We start from the raw sequence: 22,669 nt of genomic DNA, 5'->3' as shown, positions 1-22,669 counted from the left end.
TGGTAGGGCAGGGAGAATCTGGAATTCCTTGTCTGAGGAGGTGGGGATGGCGAACTCAGTCAAGGGGTTCAAGAGAGGCCCGGATGTCTTCCTGGAGCATAACAATATTGTATCTTGCAGTTATTAGGTTCTTTAGAAGGACGTAGATCTGGGGATTTCTTCTGACGGAATATAGGCTGAACTGGACGGACAAATGTCTTTTTTCGGCCTTGCTAACTACAGCTCTGGCAAAAATTAAGAGACCACTGCAAAATCTTCAGTTTGTCTTAATTTTCTCTTTATAGGTATATTTTTGAGTAAAATGTAAATTGCTCTTATATTCTATAAACTACTGACAACATGTCTTCGAATTTCCAAGCACTAAATTTTGTACTTATTTTCAGAAAATGAAAAATGGTCAAAATAGCAAAAAAAATGCAGTGCTTGCAGACCTCAAATAATGCTACGAAAACAAGTTCACAATTATTTAGAAACAACAATACTAATGTTTTATCTCAGGAAGAGTTCAGAAATCAATATTTTGTGGAATAACCATGATTTTTAATCACAGCTTTCATGTGTCTTGGCATGCTTTCCACCAGTCTTTCACACTGCTTTTGGGTGACATTATGCCACTCCTGGTAAAAAAATTTAAGCAGTTATTCTTTGTTTGATAGCTTGTGACTATCCATCTTCCTCACATTCAAGAGGTTTTCAATGGGGTTCAGGTTTGGAGATTGGGCTGGCCATGACAGCGATTTGAGCTAGTGTTCCTTCATCCACACGTTGGTTTACCTAGCCGTGTGGCATGGTGCATTGTTCTGCTGGAAAAGCCAGTCCTCAGAGTTGGGGAACGTTGCCTGAGCAGAAGGAATCAACTATTTTTCCAGGATAACCTTGTATGTGGCTTGATTCACATGTCCTTCGCAAAGATTAACCTGCCCAATTCAAGCCTGGAAATTATGATTTTTGTGGAACTAGAGCAAGTCCAAAAAGGGGCAACAAAATTTAGTAACGGGATGGAAGAATTACGGTACCCAGCGAGATTATCAATGTAGAGAGCCCGGATAGCTCAGTCGGTAGAGCATCAGACTTTTAATCTGAGGGTCCAGGTTCGGGCGTAAGCTTTTAATAAATGGTAATGTTATGTAAAATAGGTGAGGTCATCATGGGGGTGCAATGTGGGTGTAACTTGTATGCTGATAAAAGGTCTAAAGAAATTATGATCTGTGTGGATCATAGTACAAAGAAGGGCAACAACTACAATACCCAGAGAGATTAGCAAAAAAGTATTATTTTGTCTAGAAACTGAGGGGTGATCTCATAACCATGTATAAGTATATAAGGGGACAATACAAATATCTCTCCGAGGATCTGTTTATACCAAGGAAGGTGACGGTCACAAGGGGGCATTCTCTGCATCTGGAGGAGAGAAGGTTTTTCCACCAACATAGAAAAGGATTCTTTACTGGTAGGGCAGGGAGAATCTGGAATTCCTTGTCTGAGGAGGTGGGGATGGCGAACTCAGTCAAGGGGTTCAAGAGAGGCCCGGATGTCTTCCTGGAGCGTAACAATATTGTATCTTGCAGTTATTAGGTTCTTTAGAAGGACGTAGATCTGGGGATTTCTTCTGACGGAATATAGGCTGAACTGGACGGACAAATGTCTTTTTTCGGCCTTGCTAACTACAGCTCTGGCAAAAATTAAGAGACCACTGCAAAATCTTCAGTTTGTCTTAATTTTCTCTTTATAGGTATATTTTTGAGTAAAATGTAAATTGCTCTTATATTCTATAAACTACTGACAACATGTCTTCGAATTTCCAAGCACTAAATTTTGTACTTATTTTCAGAAAATGAAAAATGGTCAAAATAGCAAAAAAAATGCAGTGCTTGCAGACCTCAAATAATGCTACGAAAACAAGTTCATAATTATTTAGAAACAACAATACTAATGTTTTATCTCAGGAAGAGTTCAGAAATCAATATTTTGTGGAATAACCATGATTTTTAATCACAGCTTTCATGTGTCTTGGCATGCTTTCCACCAGTCTTTCACACTGCTTTTGGGTGACATTATGCCACTCCTGGTACAAAAATTTAAGCAGTTCTTCTTTGTTTGATGGCTTGTGACTATCCATCTTCCTCACATTCAAGAGGTTTTCAATGGGGTTCAGGTTTGGAGATTGGGCTGGCCATGACAGCGATTTGAGCTAGTGTTCCTTCATCCACACGTTGGTTTACCTAGCCGTGTGGCATGGTGCATTGTTCTGCTGGAAAAGCCAGTCCTCAGAGTTGGGGAACGTTGCCTGAGCAGAAGGAATCAACTATTTTTCCAGGATAACCTTGTATGTGGCTTGATTCACATGTCCTTCGCAAAGATTAACCTGCCCAATTCAAGCCTGGAAATTATGATTTTTGTGGAACTAGAGCAAGTCCAAAAAGGGGCAACAAAATTTAGTAACGGGATGGAAGAATTACGGTACCCAGCGAGATTATCAATGTAGAGAGCCCGGATAGCTCAGTCGGTAGAGCATCAGACTTTTAATCTGAGGGTCCAGGTTCGGGCGTAAGCTTTTAATAAATGGTAATGTTATGTAAAATAGGTGAGGTCATCATGGGGGTGCAATGTGGGTGTAACTTGTATGCTGATAAAAGGTCTAAAGAAATTATGATCTGTGTGGATCATAGTACAAAGAAGGGCAACAACTACAATACCCAGAGAGATTAGCAAAAAAGTATTATTTTGTCTAGAAACTGAGGGGTGATCTCATAACCATGTATAAGTATATAAGGGGACAATACAAATATCTCTCCGAGGATCTGTTTATACCAAGGAAGGTGACGGTCACAAGGGGGCATTCTCTGCATCTGGAGGAGAGAAGGTTTTTCCACCAACATAGAAAAGGATTCTTTACTGGTAGGGCAGGGAGAATCTGGAATTCCTTGTCTGAGGAGGTGGGGATGGCGAACTCAGTCAAGGGGTTCAAGAGAGGCCCGGATGTCTTCCTGGAGCGTAACAATATTGTATCTTGCAGTTATTAGGTTCTTTAGAAGGACGTAGATCTGGGGATTTCTTCTGACGGAATATAGGCTGAACTGGACGGACAAATGTCTTTTTTCGGCCTTGCTAACTACAGCTCTGGCAAAAATTAAGAGACCACTGCAAAATCTTCAGTTTGTCTTAATTTTCTCTTTATAGGTATATTTTTGAGTAAAATGTAAATTGCTCTTATATTCTATAAACTACTGACAACATGTCTTCGAATTTCCAAGCACTAAATTTTGTACTTATTTTCAGAAAATGAAAAATGGTCAAAATAGCAAAAAAAATGCAGTGCTTGCAGACCTCAAATAATGCTACAAAAACAAGTTCATAATTATTTAGAAACAACAATACTAATGTTTTATCTCAGGAAGAGTTCAGAAATCAATATTTTGTGGAATAACCATGATTTTTAATCACAGCTTTCATGTGTCTTGGCATGCTTTCCACCAGTCTTTCACACTGCTTTTGGGTGACATTATGCCACTCCTGGTACAAAAATTTAAGCAGTTCTTCTTTGTTTGATGGCTTGTGACTATCCATCTTCCTCACATTCAAGAGGTTTTCAATGGGGTTCAGGTTTGGAGATTGGGCTGGCCATGACAGCGATTTGAGCTAGTGTTCCTTCATCCACACGTTGGTTTACCTAGCCGTGTGGCATGGTGCATTGTTCTGCTGGAAAAGCCAGTCCTCAGAGTTGGGGAACGTTTCCTGAGCAGAAGGAATCAACTATTTTTCCAGGATAACCTTGTATGTGGCTTGATTCACATGTCCTTCGCAAAGATTAACCTGCCCAATTCAAGCCTGGAAATTATGATTTTTGTGGAACTAGAGCAAGTCCAAAAAGGGGCAACAAAATTTAGTAACGGGATTGAAGAATTACGGTACCCAGCGAGATTATCAATGTAGAGAGCCCGGATAGCTCCGTCGGTAGAGCATCAGACTTTTAATCTGAGGGTCCAGGGTTCAAGTCCCTGTCCCTTGTTTTAATAAATGGTAATGTTATGTAAAATAGGTGAGGTCATCATGGGGGTGCAATGTGGGTGTAACTTGTATGCTGATAAAAGGTCTAAAGAAATTATGATCTGTGTGGATCATAGTACAAAGAAGGGCAACAACTACAATACCCAGAGAGATTAGCAAAAAAGTATTATTTTGTCTAGAAACTGAGGGGTGATCTCATAACCATGTATAAGTATATAAGGGGACAATACAAATATCTCTCCGAGGATCTGTTTATACCAAGGAAGGTGACGGTCACAAGGGGGCATTCTCTGCATCTGGAGGAGAGAAGGTTTTTCCACCAACATAGAAAAGGATTCTTTACTGGTAGGGCAGGGAGAATCTGGAATTCCTTGTCTGAGGAGGTGGGGATGGCGAACTCAGTCAAGGGGTTCAAGAGAGGCCCGGATGTCTTCCTGGAGCGTAACAATATTGTATCTTGCAGTTATTAGGTTCTTTAGAAGGACGTAGATCTGGGGATTTCTTCTGACGGAATATAGGCTGAACTGGACGGACAAATGTCTTTTTTCGGCCTTGCTAACTACAGCTCTGGCAAAAATTAAGAGACCACTGCAAAATCTTCAGTTTGTCTTAATTTTCTCTTTATAGGTATATTTTTGAGTAAAATGTAAATTGCTCTTATATTCTATAAACTACTGACAACATGTCTTCGAATTTCCAAGCACTAAATTTTGTACTTATTTTCAGAAAATGAAAAATGGTCAAAATAGCAAAAAAAATGCAGTGCTTGCAGACCTCAAATAATGCTACGAAAACAAGTTCATAATTATTTAGAAACAACAATACTAATGTTTTATCTCAGGAAGAGTTCAGAAATCAATATTTTGTGGAATAACCATGATTTTTAATCACAGCTTTCATGTGTCTTGGCATGCTTTCCACCAGTCTTTCACACTGCTTTTGGGTGACATTATGCCACTCCTGGTACAAAAATTTAAGCAGTTCTTCTTTGTTTGATGGCTTGTGACTATCCATCTTCCTCACATTCAAGAGGTTTTCAATGGGGTTCAGGTTTGGAGATTGGGCTGGCCATGACAGCGATTTGAGCTAGTGTTCCTTCATCCACACGTTGGTTTACCTAGCCGTGTGGCATGGTGCATTGTTCTGCTGGAAAAGCCAGTCCTCAGAGTTGGGGAACGTTGCCTGAGCAGAAGGAATCAACTATTTTTCCAGGATAACCTTGTATGTGGCTTGATTCACATGTCCTTCGCAAAGATTAACCTGCCCAATTCAAGCCTGGAAATTATGATTTTTGTGGAACTAGAGCAAGTCCAAAAAGGGGCAACAAAATTTAGTAACGGGATTGAAGAATTACGGTACCCAGCGAGATTATCAATGTAGAGAGCCCGGATAGCTCAGTCGGTAGAGCATCAGACTTTTAATCTGAGGGTCCAGGTTCGGGCGTAAGCTTTTAATAAATGGTAATGTTATGTAAAATAGGTGAGGTCATCATGGGGGTGCAATGTGGGTGTAACTTGTATGCTGATAAAAGGTCTAAAGAAATTATGATCTGTGTGGATCATAGTACAAAGAAGGGCAACAACTACAATACCCAGAGAGATTAGCAAAAAAGTATTATTTTGTCTAGAAACTGAGGGGTGATCTCATAACCATGTATAAGTATATAAGGGGACAATACAAATATCTCTCCGAGGATCTGTTTATACCAAGGAAGGTGACGGTCACAAGGGGGCATTCTCTGCATCTGGAGGAGAGAAGGTTTTTCCACCAACATAGAAAAGGATTCTTTACTGGTAGGGCAGGGAGAATCTGGAATTCCTTGTCTGAGGAGGTGGGGATGGCGAACTCAGTCAAGGGGTTCAAGAGAGGCCCGGATGTCTTCCTGGAGCGTAACAATATTGTATCTTGCAGTTATTAGGTTCTTTAGAAGGACGTAGATCTGGGGATTTCTTCTGACGGAATATAGGCTGAACTGGACGGACAAATGTCTTTTTTCGGCCTTGCTAACTACAGCTCTGGCAAAAATTAAGAGACCACTGCAAAATCTTCAGTTTGTCTTAATTTTCTCTTTATAGGTATATTTTTGAGTAAAATGTAAATTGCTCTTATATTCTATAAACTACTGACAACATGTCTTCGAATTTCCAAGCACTAAATTTTGTACTTATTTTCAGAAAATGAAAAATGGTCAAAATAGCAAAAAAAATGCAGTGCTTGCAGACCTCAAATAATGCTACGAAAACAAGTTCATAATTGTTTAGAAACAACAATACTAATGTTTTATCTCAGGAAGAGTTCAGAAATCAATATTTTGTGGAATAACCATGATTTTTAATCACAGCTTTCATGTGTCTTGGCATGCTTTCCACCAGTCTTTCACACTGCTTTTGGGTGACATTATGCCACTCCTGGTACAAAAATTTAAGCAGTTCTTCTTTGTTTGATGGCTTGTGACTATCCATCTTCCTCACATTCAAGAGGTTTTCAATGGGGTTCAGGTTTGGAGATTGGGCTGGCCATGACAGCGATTTGAGCTAGTGTTCCTTCATCCACACGTTGGTTTACCTAGCCGTGTGGCATGGTGCATTGTTCTGCTGGAAAAGCCAGTCCTCAGAGTTGGGGAACGTTGCCTGAGCAGAAGGAATCAACTATTTTTCCAGGATAACCTTGTATGTGGCTTGATTCACATGTCCTTCGCAAAGATTAACCTGCCCAATTCAAGCCTGGAAATTATGATTTTTGTGGAACTAGAGCAAGTCCAAAAAGGGGCAACAAAATTTAGTAACGGGATTGAAGAATTACGGTACCCAGCGAGATTATCAATGTAGAGAGCCCGGATAGCTCAGTCGGTAGAGCATCAGACTTTTAATCTGAGGGTCCAGGTTCGGGCGTAAGCTTTTAATAAATGGTAATGTTATGTAAAATAGGTGAGGTCATCATGGGGGTGCAATGTGGGTGTAACTTGTATGCTGATAAAAGGTCTAAAGAAATTATGATCTGTGTGGATCATAGTACAAAGAAGGGCAACAACTACAATACCCAGAGAGATTAGCAAAAAAGTATTATTTTGTCTAGAAACTGAGGGGTGATCTCATAACCATGTATAAGTATATAAGGGGACAATACAAATATCTCTCCGAGGATCTGTTTATACCAAGGAAGGTGACGGTCACTTTAGAAGGACGTAGATCTGGGGATTTCTTCTGACGGAATATAGGCTGAACTGGACTGACAAATGTCTTTTTTCGGCCTTGCTAACTACAGCTCTGGCAAAAATTAAGAGACCACTGCAAAATCTTCAGACAAAAGACATTTGTCCGTCCAGTTCAGCCTATATTCCGTCAGAAGAAATCCCCAGATCTACGTCCTTCTAAAGTGACCGTCACCTTCCTTGGTATAAACAGATCCTCGGAGAGATATTTGTATTGTCCCCTTATATACTTATACATGGTTATGAGATCACCCCTCAGTTTCTAGACTAAATAATACTTTTTTGCTAAACTCTCTGGGTATTGTAGATGTTGCCCTTCTTTGTACTCGCTCTAGTTCCACACAGATCATAATTTCTTTAGACCTTTTATCAGCATACAAGTTACACCCACATTGCACCCCCATGATGACCTCACCTATTTTACATAACATTACCATTTATTAAAAGCTTACGCCCGAACAGGGACTTGAACCCTGGACCCTCAGATTAAAAGTCTGATGCTCTACTGACATCCGGGCTCTCTACATTGATAATCTCGCTGGGTACCGTAATTCTTCCATCCCGTTACTAAATTTTGTTGCCCCTTTTTGGACTTGCTCTAGTTCCACAAAAATCATAATTTCCAGGCTTGAATTGGGCAGGTTAATCTTTGCGAAGGACATGTGAATCAAGCCACATACAAGGTTATCCTGGAAAAATAGTTGATTCCTTCTGCTCAGGAAACGTTCCCCAACTCTGAGGACTGGCTTTTCCAGCAGAACAATGCACCATGCCACACGGCTAGGTAAACCAACGTGTGGATGAAGGAACACTAGCTCCTAGTTGTTGTTTCTTAATAATTATGAACTTTTTTTCGTAGCATTATTTGAGGTCTGCAAGCACTGCATTTTTTTTGCTATTTTGACCATTTTTCATTTTCTGAAAATAAGTACAAAATTTAGTGCTTGGAAATTCGAAGACATGTTGTCAGTAGTTTATAGAATATAAGAGCAATTTACATTTTACTCAAAAATATACCTATAAAGAGAAAATTAAGTCAAACTGAAGATTTTGCAGTGGTCTCTTAATTTTTGCCAGAGCTGTAGTTAGCAAGGCCGAAAAAAGACATTTGTCCGTCCAGTTCAGCCTATATTCCGTCAGAAGAAATCCCCAGATCTACGTCCTTCTAAAGTGACCGTCACCTTCCTTGGTATAAACAGATCCTCGGAGAGATATTTGTATTGTCCCCTTATATACTTATACATGGTTATGAGATCACCCCTCAGTTTCTAGACTAAATAATACTTTTTTGCTAAACTCTCTGGGTATTGTAGTTGTTGCCCTTCTTTGTACTCGCTCTAGTTCCACACAGATCATAATTTCTTTAGACCTTTTATCAGCATACAAGTTACACCCACATTGCACCCCCATGATGACCTCACCTATTTTACATAACATTACCATTTATTAAAAGCTTACGCCCGAACAGGGACTTGAACCCTGGACCCTCAGATTAAAAGTCTGATGCTCTACCGACATCCGGGCTCTCTACATTGATAATCTCGCTGGGTACCGTAATTCTTCCATCCCGTTACTAAATTTTGTTGCCCCTTTTTGGACTTGCTCTAGTTCCACAAAAATCATAATTTCCAGGCTTGAATTGGGCAGGTTAATCTTTGCGAAGGACATGTGAATCAAGCCACATACAAGGTTATCCTGGAAAAATAGTTGATTCCTTCTGCTCAGGAAACGTTCCCCAACTCTGAGGACTGGCTTTTCCAGCAGAACAATGCACCATGCCACACGGCTAGGTAAACCAACGTGTGGATGAAGGAACACTAGCTCCTAGTTGTTGTTTCTTAATAATTATGAACTTGTTTTCGTAGCATTATTTGAGGTCTGCAAGCACTGCATTTTTTTTGCTATTTTGACCATTTTTCATTTTCTGAAAATAAGTACAAAATTTAGTGCTTGGAAATTCGAAGACATGTTGTCAGTAGTTTATAGAATATAAGAGCAATTTACATTTTACTCAAAAATATACCTATAAAGAGAAAATTAAGACAAACTGAAGATTTTGCAGTGGTCTCTTAATTTTTGCCAGAGCTGTAGTTAGCAAGGCCGAAAAAAGACATTTGTCCGTCCAGTTCAGCCTATATTCCGTCAGAAGAAATCCCCAGATCTACGTCCTTCTAAAGTGACCGTCACCTTCCTTGGTATAAACAGATCCTCGGAGAGATATTTGTATTGTCCCCTTATATACTTATACATGGTTATGAGATCACCCCTCAGTTTCTAGACTAAATAATACTTTTTTGCTAAACTCTCTGGGTATTGTAGTTGTTGCCCTTCTTTGTACTCGCTCTAGTTCCACACAGATCATAATTTCTTTAGACCTTTTATCAGCATACAAGTTACACCCACATTGCACCCCCATGATGACCTCACCTATTTTACATAACATTACCATTTATTAAAAGCTTACGCCCGAACAGGGACTTGAACCCTGGACCCTCAGATTAAAAGTCTGATGCTCTACCGACATCCGGGCTCTCTACATTGATAATCTCGCTGGGTACCGTAATTCTTCCATCCCGTTACTAAATTTTGTTGCCCCTTTTTGGACTTGCTCTAGTTCCACAAAAATCATAATTTCCAGGCTTGAATTGGGCAGGTTAATCTTTGCGAAGGACATGTGAATCAAGCCACATACAAGGTTATCCTGGAAAAATAGTTGATTCCTTCTGCTCAGGAAACGTTCCCCAACTCTGAGGACTGGCTTTTCCAGCAGAACAATGCACCATGCCACACGGCTAGGTAAACCAACGTGTGGATGAAGGAACACTAGCTCAAATCGCTGTCATGGCCATCCCAATCTCCAAACCTGAACCCCATTGAAAACCTCTTGAATGTGAGGAAGATGGATAGTCACAAGCCATCAAACAAAGAAGAACTGCTTAAATTTTTGTACCAGGAGTGGCATAATGTCACCCAAAAGCAGTGTGAAAGACTGGTGGAAAGCATGCCAAGACACATGAAAGCTGTGATTAAAAATCATGGTTATTCCACAAAATATTGATTTCTGAACTCTTCCTGAGATAAAACATTAGTATTGTTGTTTCTTAATAATTATGAACTTGTTTTCGTAGCATTATTTGAGGTCTGCAAGCACTGCATTTTTTTTGCTATTTTGACCATTTTTCATTTTCTGAAAATAAGTACAAAATTTAGTGCTTGGAAATTCGAAGACATGTTGTCAGTAGTTTATAGAATATAAGAGCAATTTACATTTTACTCAAAAATATACCTATAAAGAGAAAATTAAGACAAACTGAAGATTTTGCAGTGGTCTCTTAATTTTTGCCAGAGCTGTAGTTAGCAAGGCCGAAAAAAGACATTTGTCCGTCCAGTTCAGCCTATATTCCGTCAGAAGAAATCCCCAGATCTACGTCCTTCTAAAGTGACCGTCACCTTCCTTGGTATAAACAGATCCTCGGAGAGATATTTGTATTGTCCCCTTATATACTTATACATGGTTATGAGATCACCCCTCAGTTTCTAGACTAAATAATACTTTTTTGCTAAACTCTCTGGGTATTGTAGTTGTTGCCCTTCTTTGTACTCGCTCTAGTTCCACACAGATCATAATTTCTTTAGACCTTTTATCAGCATACAAGTTACACCCACATTGCACCCCCATGATGACCTCACCTATTTTACATAACATTACCATTTATTAAAAGCTTACGCCCGAACAGGGACTTGAACCCTGAACCCTCAGATTAAAAGTCTGATGCTCTACTGACATCCGGGCTCTCTACATTGATAATCTCGCTGGGTACCGTAATTCTTCCATCCCGTTACTAAATTTTGTTGCCCCTTTTTGGACTTGCTCTAGTTCCACAAAAATCATAATTTCCAGGCTTGAATTGGGCAGGTTAATCTTTGCGAAGGACATGTGAATCAAGCCACATACAAGGTTATCCTGGAAAAATAGTTGATTCCTTCTGCTCAGGAAACGTTCCCCAACTCTGAGGACTGGCTTTTCCAGCAGAACAATGCACCATGCCACACGGCTAGGTAAACCAACGTGTGGATGAAGGAACACTAGCTCAAATCGCTGTCATGGCCAGCCCAATCTCCAAACCTGAACCCCATTGAAAACCTCTTGAATGTGAGGAAGATGGATAGTCACAAGCCATCAAACAAAGAAGAACTGCTTAAATTTTTGTACCAGGAGTGGCATAATGTCACCCAAAAGCAGTGTGAAAGACTGGTGGAAAGCATGCCAAGACACATGAAAGCTGTGATTAAAAATCATGGTTATTCCACAAAATATTGATTTCTGAACTCTTCCTGAGATAAAACATTAGTATTGTTGTTTCTTAATAATTATGAACTTGTTTTCGTAGCATTATTTGAGGTCTGCAAGCACTGCATTTTTTTTGCTATTTTGACCATTTTTCATTTTCTGAAAATAAGTACAAAATTTAGTGCTTGGAAATTCGAAGACATGTTGTCAGTAGTTTATAGAATATAAGAGCAATTTACATTTTACTCAAAAATATACCTATAAAGAGAAAATTAAGACAAACTGAAGATTTTGCAGTGGTCTCTTAATTTTTGCCAGAGCTGTAGTTAGCAAGGCCGAAAAAAGACATTTGTCCGTCCAGTTCAGCCTATATTCCGTCAGAAGAAATCCCCAGATCTACGTCCTTCTAAAGTGACCGTCACCTTCCTTGGTATAAACAGATCCTCGGAGAGATATTTGTATTGTCCCCTTATATACTTATACATGGTTATGAGATCACCCCTCAGTTTCTAGACTAAATAATACTTTTTTGCTAAACTCTCTGGGTATTGTAGTTGTTGCCCTTCTTTGTACTCGCTCTAGTTCCACACAGATCATAATTTCTTTAGACCTTTTATCAGCATACAAGTTACACCCACATTGCACCCCCATGATGACCTCACCTATTTTACATAACATTACCATTTATTAAATGGTCTGATGCTTTACCGACTGAGCTATCCGGGCTCTCTACATTGATAATCTCGCTGGGTACCGTAATTCTTCCATCCCGTTACTAAATTTTGTTGCCCCTTTTTGGACTTGCTCTAGTTCCACAAAAATCATAATTTCCAGGCTTGAATTGGGCAGGTTAATCTTTGCGAAGGACATGTGAATCAAGCCACATACAAGGTTATCCTGGAAAAATAGTTGATTCCTTCTGCTCAGGAAACGTTCCCCAACTCTGAGGACTGGCTTTTCCAGCAGAACAATGCACCATGCCACACGGCTAGGTAAACCAACGTGTGGATGAAGGAACACTAGCTCAAATCGCTGTCATGGCCAGCCCAATCTCCAAACCTGAACCCCATTGAAAACCTCTTGAATGTGAGGAAGATGGATAGTCACAAGCCATCAAACAAAGAAGAACTGCTTAAATTTTTGTACCAGGAGTGGCATAATGTCAACCAAAAGCAGTGTGAAAGACTGGTGGAAAGCATGCCAAGACACATGAAAGCTGTGATTAAAAATCATGGTTATTCCACAAAATATTGATTTCTGAACTCTTCCTGAGATAAAACATTAGTATTGTTGTTTCTTAATAATTATGAACTTGTTTTCGTAGCATTATTTGAGGTCTGCAAGCACTGCATTTTTTTTGCTATTTTGACCATTTTTCATTTTCTGAAAATAAGTACAAAATTTAGTGCTTGGAAATTCGAAGACATGTTGTCAGTAGTTTATAGAATATAAGAGCAATTTACATTTTACTCAAAAATATACCTATAAAGAGAAAATTAAGACAAACTGAAGATTTTGCAGTGGTCTCTTAATTTTTGCCAGAGCTGTAGTTAGCAAGGCCGAAAAAAGACATTTGTCCGTCCAGTTCAGCCTATATTCCGTCAGAAGAAATCCCCAGATCTACGTCCTTCTAAAGTGACCGTCACCTTCCTTGGTATAAACAGATCCTCGGAGAGATATTTGTATTGTCCCCTTATATACTTATACATGGTTACTTATACATGGTTATGAGATCACCCCTCAGTTTCTAGACTAAATAATACTTTTTTGCTAAACTCTCTGGGTATTGTAGTTGTTGCCCTTCTTTGTACTCAGCATACAAGTTACACCCACATTGCACCCCCATGATGACCTCACCTATTTTACATAACATTACCATTTATTAAAAGCTTACGCCCGAACAGGGACTTGAACCCTGGACCCTCAGATTAAAAGTCTGATGCTCTACCGACATGCAGGCTCTCTACATTGATAATCTCGCTGGGTACCGTAATTCTTCCATCCCGTTACTAAATTTTGTTGCCCCTTTTTGGACTTGCTCTAGTTCCACAAAAATCATAATTTCCAGGCTTGAATTGGGCAGGTTAATCTTTGCGAAGGACATGTGAATCAAGCCACATACAAGGTTATCCTGGAAAAATAGTTGATTCCTTCTGCTCAGGAAACGTTCCCCAACTCTGAGGACTGGCTTTTCCAGCAGAACAATGCACCATGCCACACGGCTAGGTAAACCAACGTGTGGATGAAGGAACACTAGCTCAAATCGCTGTCATGGCCAGCCCAATCTCCAAACCTGAACCCCATTGAAAACCTCTTGAATGTGAGGAAGATGGATAGTCACAAGCCATCAAACAAAGAAGAACTGCTTAAATTTTTGTACCAGGAGTGGCATAATGTCAACCAAAAGCAGTGTGAAAGACTGGTGGAAAGCATGCCAAGACACATGAAAGCTGTGATTAAAAATCATGGTTATTCCACAAAATATTGATTTCTGAACTCTTCCTGAGATAAAACATTAGTATTGTTGTTTCTTAATAATTATGAACTTGTTTTCGTAGCATTATTTGAGGTCTGCAAGCACTGCATTTTTTTTGCTATTTTGACCATTTTTCATTTTCTGAAAATAAGTACAAAATTTAGTGCTTGGAAATTCGAAGACATGTTGTCAGTAGTTTATAGAATATAAGAGCAATTTACATTTTACTCAAAAATATACCTATAAAGAGAAAATTAAGACAAACTGAAGATTTTGCAGTGGTCTCTTAATTTTTGCCAGAGCTGTAGTTAGCAAGGCCGAAAAAAGACATTTGTCCGTCCAGTTCAGCCTATATTCCGTCAGAAGAAATCCCCAGATCTACGTCCTTCTAAAGTGACCGTCACCTTCCTTGGTATAAACAGATCCTCGGAGAGATATTTGTATTGTCCCCTTATATACTTATACATGGTTACTTATACATGGTTATGAGATCACCCCTCAGTTTCTAGACTAAATAATACTTTTTTGCTAAACTCTCTGGGTATTGTAGTTGTTGCCCTTCTTTGTACTCAGCATACAAGTTACACCCACATTGCACCCCCATGATGACCTCACCTATTTTACATAACATTACCATTTATTAAAAGCTTACGCCCGAACAGGGACTTGAACCCTGGACCCTCAGATTAAAAGTCTGATGCTCTACCGACATGCGGGCTCTCTACATTGATAATCTCGCTGGGTACCGTAATTCTTCCATCCCGTTACTAAATTTTGTTGCCCCTTTTTGGACTTGCTCTAGTTCCACAAAAATCATAATTTCCAGGCTTGAATTGGGCAGGTTAATCTTTGCGAAGGACATGTGAATCAAGCCACATACAAGGTTATCCTGGAAAAATAGTTGATTCCTTCTGCTCAGGAAACGTTCCCCAACTCTGAGGACTGGCTTTTCCAGCAGAACAATGCACCATGCCACACGGCTAGGTAAACCAACGTGTGGATGAAGGAACACTAGCTCAAATCGCTGTCATGGCCAGCCCAATCTCCAAACCTGAACCCCATTGAAAACCTCTTGAATGTGAGGAAGATGGATAGTCACAAGCCATCAAACAAAGAAGAACTGCTTAAATTTTTGTACCAGGAGTGGCATAATGTCAACCAAAAGCAGTGTGAAAGACTGGTGGAAAGCATGCCAAGACACATGAAAGCTGTGATTAAAAATCATGGTTATTCCACAAAATATTGATTTCTGAACTCTTCCTGAGATAAAACATTAGTATTGTTGTTTCTTAATAATTATGAACTTGTTTTCGTAGCATTATTTGAGGTCTGCAAGCACTGCATTTTTTTTGCTATTTTGACCATTTTTCATTTTCTGAAAATAAGTACAAAATTTAGTGCTTGGAAATTCGAAGACATGTTGTCAGTAGTTTATAGAATATAAGAGCAATTTACATTTTACTCAAAAATATACCTATAAAGAGAAAATTAAGACAAACTGAAGATTTTGCAGTGGTCTCTTAATTTTTGCCAGAGCTGTAGTTAGCAAGGCCGAAAAAAGACATTTGTCCGTCCAGTTCAGCCTATATTCCGTCAGAAGAAATCCCCAGATCTACGTCCTTCTAAAGTGACCGTCACCTTCCTTGGTATAAACAGATCCTCGGAGAGATATTAGATATTTGTATTGTCCCCTTATATACTTATACATGGTTATGAGATCACCCCTCAGTTTCTAGACTAAATAATACTTTTTTGCTAAACTCTCTGGGTATTGTAGTTGTTGCCCTTCTTTGTACTCGCTCTAGTTCCACACAGATCATAATTTCTTTAGACCTTTTATCAGCATACAAGTTACACCCACATTGCACCCCCATGATGACCTCACCTATTTTACATAACATTACCATTTATTAAATGGTCTGATGCTTTACCGACTGAGCTATCCGGGCTCTCTACATTGATAATCTCGCTGGGTACCGTAATTCTTCCATCCCGTTACTAAATTTTGTTGCCCCTTTTTGGACTTGCTCTAGTTCCACAAAAATCATAATTTCCAGGCTTGAATTGGGCAGGTTAATCTTTGCGAAGGACATGTGAATCAAGCCACATACAAGGTTATCCTGGAAAAATAGTTGATTCCTTCTGCTCAGGAAACGTTCCCCAACTCTGAGGACTGGCTTTTCCAGCAGAACAATGCACCATTCCACACGGCTAGGTAAACCAACGTGTGGATGAAGGAACACTAGCTCAAATCGCTGTCATGGCCAGCCCAATCTCCAAACCTGAACCCCATTGAAAACCTCTTGAATGTGAGGAAGATGGATAGTCACAAGCCATCAAACAAAGAAGAACTGCTTAAATTTTTGTACCAGGAGTGGCATAATGTCAACCAAAAGCAGTGTGAAAGACTGGTGGAAAGCATGCCAAGACACATGAAAGCTGTGATTAAAAATCATGGTTATTCCACAAAATATTGATTTCTGAACTCTTCCTGAGATAAAACATTAGTATTGTTGTTTCTTAATAATTATGAACTTGTTTTCGTAGCATTATTTGAGGTCTGCAAGCACTGCATTTTTTTTTGCTATTTTGACCATTTTTCATTTTCTGAAAATAAGTACAAAATTTAGTGCTTGGAAATTCGAAGACATGTTGTCAGTAGTTTATAGAATATAAGAGCAATTTACATTTTACTCAAAAATATACCTATAAAGAGAAAATTAAGACAAACTGAAGATTTTGCAGTGGTCTCTTAATTTTTGCCAGAGCTGTAGTTAGCAAGGCCGAAAAAAGACATTTGTCCGTCCAGTTCAGCCTATATTCCGTCAGAAGAAATCCCCAGATCTACGTCCTTCTAAAGTGACCGTCACCTTCCTTGGTATAAACAGATCCTCGGAGAGATATTTGTATTGTCCCCTTATATACTTATACATGGTTACTTATACATGGTTATGAGATCACCCCTCAGTTTCTAGACTAAATAATACTTTTTTGCTAAACTCTCTGGGTATTGTAGTTGTTGCCCTTCTTTGTACTCAGCATACAAGTTAAACCCACATTGCACCCCCATGATGACCTCACCTATTTTACATAACATTACCATTTATTAAAAGCTTACGCCCGAACAGGGACTTGAACCCTGGACCCTCAGATTAAAAGTCTGATGCTCTACCGACATGCGGGCTCTCTACATTGATAATCTCGCTGGGTACCGTAATTCTTCCATCCCGTTACTAAATTTTGTTGCCCCTTTTTGGACTTGCTCTAGTTCCACAAAAATCATAATTTCCAGGCTTGAATTGGGCAGGTTAATCTTTGCGAAGGACATGTGAATCAAGCCACATACAAGGTTATCCTGGAAAAATAGTTGATTCCTTCTGCTCAGGAAACGTTCCCCAACTCTGAGGACTGGCTTTTCCAGCAGAACAATGCACCATGCCACACGGCTAGGTAAACCAACGTGTGGATGAAGGAACACTAGCTCAAATCGCTGTCATGGCCAGCCCAATCTCCAAACCTGAACCCCATTGAAAACCTCTTGAATGTGAGGAAGATGGATAGTCACAAGCCATCAAACAAAGAAGAACTGCTTAAATTTTTGTACCAGGAGTGGCATAATGTCACCCAAAAGCAGTGTGAAAGACTGGTGGAAAGCATGCCAAGACACATGAAAGCTGTGATTAAAAATCATGGTTATTCCACAAAATATTGATTTCTGAACTCTTCCTGAGATAAAACATTAGTATTGTTGTTTCTTAATAATTATGAACTTGTTTTCGTAGCATTATTTGAGGTCTGCAAGCACTGCATTTTTTTTGCTATTTTGACCATTTTTCATTTTCTGAAAATAAGTACAAAATTTAGTGCTTGGAAATTCGAAGACATGTTGTCAGTAGTTTATAGAATATAAGAGCAATTTACATTTTACTCAAAAATATACCTATAAAGAGAAAATTAAGACAAACTGAAGATTTTGCAGTGGTCTCTTAATTTTTGCCAGAGCTGTAGTTAGCAAGGCCGAAAAAAGACATTTGTCCGTCCAGTTCAGCCTATATTCCGTCAGAAGAAATCCCCAGATCTACGTCCTTCTAAAGTGACCGTCACCTTCCTTGGTATAAACAGATCCTCGGAGAGATATTTGTATTGTCCCCTTATATACTTATACATGGTTACTTATACATGGTTATGAGATCACCCCTCAGTTTCTAGACTAAATAATACTTTTTTGCTAAACTCTCTGGGTATTGTAGTTGTTGCCCTTCTTTGTACTCAGCATACAAGTTACACCCACATTGCACCCCCATGATGACCTCACCTATTTTACATAACATTACCATTTATTAAAAGCTTACGCCTGAACAGGGACTTGAACCCTGGACCCTCAGATTAAAAGTCTGATGCTCTACCGATATGCGGGCTCTCTACATTGATAATCTCGCTGGGTACCGTAATTCTTCCATCCCGTTACTAAATTTTGTTGGCCCTTTTTGGACTTGCTCTAGTTCCACAAAAATCATAATTTCCAGGCTTGAATTGGGCAGGTTAATCTTTGCGAAGGACATGTGAATCAAGCCACATACAAGGTTATCCTGGAAAAATAGTTGATTCCTTCTGCTCAGGAAACGTTCCCCAACTCTGAGGACTGGCTTTTCCAGCAGAACAATGCACCATGCCACACGACTAGGTAAACCAACGTGTGGATGAAGGAACACTAGCTCAAATCGCTGTCATGGCCAGCCCAATCTCCAAACCTGAACCCCATTGAAAACCTCTTGAATGTGAGGAAGATGGATAGTCACAAGCCATCAAACAAAGAAGAACTGCTTAAATTTTTGTACCAGGAGTGGCATAATGTCAACCAAAAGCAGTGTGAAAGACTGGTGGAAAGCATGCCAAGACACATGAAAGCTGTGATTAAAAATCATGGTTATTCCACAAAATATTGATTTCTGAACTCTTCCTGAGATAAAACATTAGTATTGTTGTTTCTTAATAATTATGAACTTGTTTTCGTAGCATTATTTGAGGTCTGCAAGCACTGCATTTTTTTTGCTCTTTTGACCATTTTTCATTTTCTGAAAATAAGTACAAAATTTAGTGCTTGGAAATTCGAAGACATGTTGTCAGTAGTTTATAGAATATAAGAGCAATTTACATTTTACTCAAAAATATACCTATAAAGAGAAAATTAAGACAAACTGAAGATTTTGCAGTGGTCTCTTAATTTTTGCCAGAGCAGTAGTTAGCAAGGCCGAAAAAAGACATTTGTCCGTCCAGTTCAGCCTATATTCCGTCAGAAGAAATCCCCAGATCTACGTCCTTCTAAAGTGACCGTCACCTTCCTTGGTATAAACAGATCCTCGGAGAGATATTTGTATTGTCCCCTTATATACTTATACATGGTTACTTATACATGGTTATGAGATCACCCCTCAGTTTCTAGACTAAATAATTCTTTTTTGCTAAACTCTCTGGGTATTGTAGTTGTTGCCCTTCTTTGTACTCAGCATACAAGTTACACCCACATTGCACCCCCATGATGACCTCACCTATTTTACAAAACATTACCATTTATTAAAAGCTTACGCCCGAACAGGGACTTGAACCCTGGACCCTCAGATTAAAAGTCTGATGCTCTACCGACATGCGGGCTCTCTACATTGATAATCTCGCTGGGTACCGTAATTCTTCCATCCCGTTACTAAATTTTGTTGCCCCTTTTTGGACTTGCTCTAGTTCCACAAAAATCATAATTTCCAGGCTTGAATTGGGCAGGTTAATCATTGCGAAGGACATGTGAATCAAGCCACATACAAGGTTATCCTGGAAAAATAGTTGATTCCTTATGCTCAGGAAACGTTCCCCAACTCTGAGGACTGGCTTTTCCAGCAGAACAATGCACCATGCCACACGGCTAGGTAAACCAACGTGTGGATGAAGGAACACTAGCTCCTAGTTGTTGTTTCTTAATAATTATGAACTTGTTTTCGTAGCATTATTTGAGGTCTGCAAGCACTGCATTTTTTTTGCTATTTTGACCATTTTTCATTTTCTGAAAATAAGTACAAAATTTAGTGCTTGGAAATTCGAAGACATGTTGTCAGTAGTTTATAGAATATAAGAGCAATTTACATTTTACTCAAAAATATACCTATAAAGAGAAAATTAAGACAAACTGAAGATTTTGCAGTGGTCTCTTAATTTCTGCCAGAGCTGTAGTTAGCAAGGCCGAAAAAAGACATTTGTCCGTCCAGTTCAGCCTATATTCCGTCAGAAGAAATCCCCAGATCTACGTCCTTCTAAAGTGACCGTCACCTTCCTTGGTATAAACAGATCCTCGGAGAGATATTTGTATTGTCCCCTTATATACTTATACATGGTTATGAGATCACCCCTCAGTTTCTAGACTAAATAATACTTTTTTGCTAAACTCTCTGGGTATTGTAGATGTTGCCCTTCTTTGTACTCGCTCTAGTTCCACACAGATCATAATTTCTTTAGACCTTTTATCAGCATACAAGTTACACCCACATTGCACCCCCATGATGACCTCACCTATTTTACATAACATTACCATTTATTAAAAGCTTACGCACGAACAGGGACTTGAACCATGGACCCTCAGATTAAAAGTCTGATGCTCTACCGACATCCGGGCTCTCTACATTGATAATCTCGCTGGGTACCGTAATTCTTCCATCCCGTTACTAAATTTTGTTGCCCCTTTTTGGACTTGCTCTAGTTCCACAAAAATCATAATTTCCAGGCTTGAATTGGGCAGGTTAATCTTTGCGAAGGACATGTGAATCAAGCCACATACAAGGTTATCCTGGAAAAATAGTTGATTCCTTCTGCTCAGGCAACGTTCCCCAACTCTGAGGACTGGCTTTTCCAGCAGAACAATGCACCATGCCACACGGCTAGGTAAACCAACGTGTGGATGAAGGAACACTAGCTCAAATCGCTGTCATGGCCAGCCCAATCTCCAAACCTGAACCCCATTGAAAACCTCTTGAATGTGAGGAAGATGGATAGTCACAAGCCATCAAACAAAGAAGAACTGCTTAAATTTTTGTACCAGGAGTGGCATAATGTCACCCAAAAGCAGTGTGAAAGACTGGTGGAAAGCATGCCAAGACACATGAAAGCTGTGATTAAAAATCATGGTTATTCCACAAAATATTGATTTCTGAACTCTTCCTGAGATAAAACATTAGTATTGTGGTTTCTTAATAATTATGAACTTGTTTTCGTAGCATTATTTGAGGTCTGCAAGCACTGCATTTTTTTTGCTATATTGACCATTTTTCATTTTCTGAAAATAAGTACAAAATTTAGTGCTTGGAAATTCGAAGACATGTTGTCAGTAGTTTATAGAATATAAGAGCAATTTACATTTTACTCAAAAATATACCTATAAAGAGAAAATTAAGACAAACTGAAGATTTTGCAGTGGTCTCTTAATTTTTGCCAGAGCTGTAGTTAGCAAGGCCGAAAAAAGACATTTGTCCGTCCAGTTCAGCCTATATTCCGTCAGAAGAAATCCCCAGATCTACGTCCTTCTAAAGAACCTAATAACTGCAAGATACAATATTGTTACGCTCCAGGAAGACATCCGGGCCTCTCTTGAACCCCTTGACTGAGTTCGCCATCCCAACCTCCTCAGACAAGGAATTCCAGATTCTCCCTGCCCTACCAGTAAAGAATCCTTTTCTATGTTGGTGGAAAAACCTTCTCTCCTCCAGATGCAGAGAATGCCCCCTTGTGACCGTCACCTTCCTTGGTATAAACAGATCCTCGGAGAGATATTTGTATTGTCCCCTTATATACTTATACATGGTTATGAGATCACCCCTCAGTTTCTAGACAAAATAATACTTTTTTGCTAATCTCTCTGGGTATTGTAGTTGTTGCCCTTCTTTGTACTCGCTCTAGTTCCACACAGAACTGTACTCGCTCTAGTTCCACACAGATCATAATTTCTTTAGACCTTTTATCAGCATACAAGTTACACCCACATTGCACCCCCATGATGACCTCACCTATTTTACATAACATTAGATTAAAACCCTCAGATTAAAAGTCTGATGCTCTACCGACTGAGCTATCCGGGCTCTCTACATTGATAATCTCGCTGGGTACCGTAATTCTCCCATCCCGTTACTAAATTTTGTTGCCCCTATTTGGACTTGCTCTAGTTCCACAAAAATCATAATTTCCAGGCTTGAATTGGGCAGGTTAATCTTTGCGAAGGACATGTGAATCAAGCCACATACAAGGTTATCCTGGAAAAATAGTTGATTCCTTCTGCTCAGGAAACGTTCCCCAACTCTGAGGACTGGCTTTTCCAGCAGAACAATGCACCATGCCACATGGCTAGGTAAACCAACGTGTGGATGAAGGAACACTAGCTCAAATCGCTGTCATGGCCAGCCCAATCTCCAAACCTGAACCCCATTGAAAACCTCTTGAATGTGAGGAAGATGGATAGTCACAAGCCATCAAACAAAGAAGAACTGCTTAAATTTTTGTACCAGGAGTGGCATAATGTCACCCAAAAGCAGTGTGAAAGACTGGTGGAAAGCATGCCAAGACACATGAAAGCTGTGATTAAAAATCATGGTTATTCCACAAAATATTGATTTCTGAACTCTTCCTGAGATAAAACATTAGTATTGTTGTT

This window comes from Dendrobates tinctorius, unplaced genomic scaffold, assembly GCF_039654945.1.
Source record: "Dendrobates tinctorius isolate UK_male_01 unplaced genomic scaffold, ASM3965494v1 ptg000099l, whole genome shotgun sequence".
In the NCBI taxonomy this organism is placed as follows: Eukaryota; Metazoa; Chordata; class Amphibia; order Anura; family Dendrobatidae; genus Dendrobates; species Dendrobates tinctorius.
Note: the sequence above shows the minus strand (reverse complement) of the source record.